Here is a 234-nt window from a genome sequence, read left to right as displayed (position 1 = left end):
CCAGCACTTGGGAGGCAGAGGCAGGCAGATCTCTGAGTTCGAGGCCAGCCTGCTCTACAGAGTTCCGGGACAGCCAGGGCTACACAGAGAAACCCTGTCTCAGAGGAAAAAAAGAAAGAAAGAAAGAGAGAGAGAGAGAGAGAGAGAGAGAGAGAGAGAGAGAGAGAAGAAGAAGAAGAAGAAGGAGAAGGAGAAGGAGAAGGAAGTACATTTATGTCTAAAAAAATGTTGGTT

Source organism: Mus caroli, chromosome 7, assembly GCF_900094665.2.
Source record: "Mus caroli chromosome 7, CAROLI_EIJ_v1.1, whole genome shotgun sequence".
NCBI classification, from domain to species: Eukaryota; Metazoa; Chordata; class Mammalia; order Rodentia; family Muridae; genus Mus; species Mus caroli.
Note: the sequence above shows the minus strand (reverse complement) of the source record.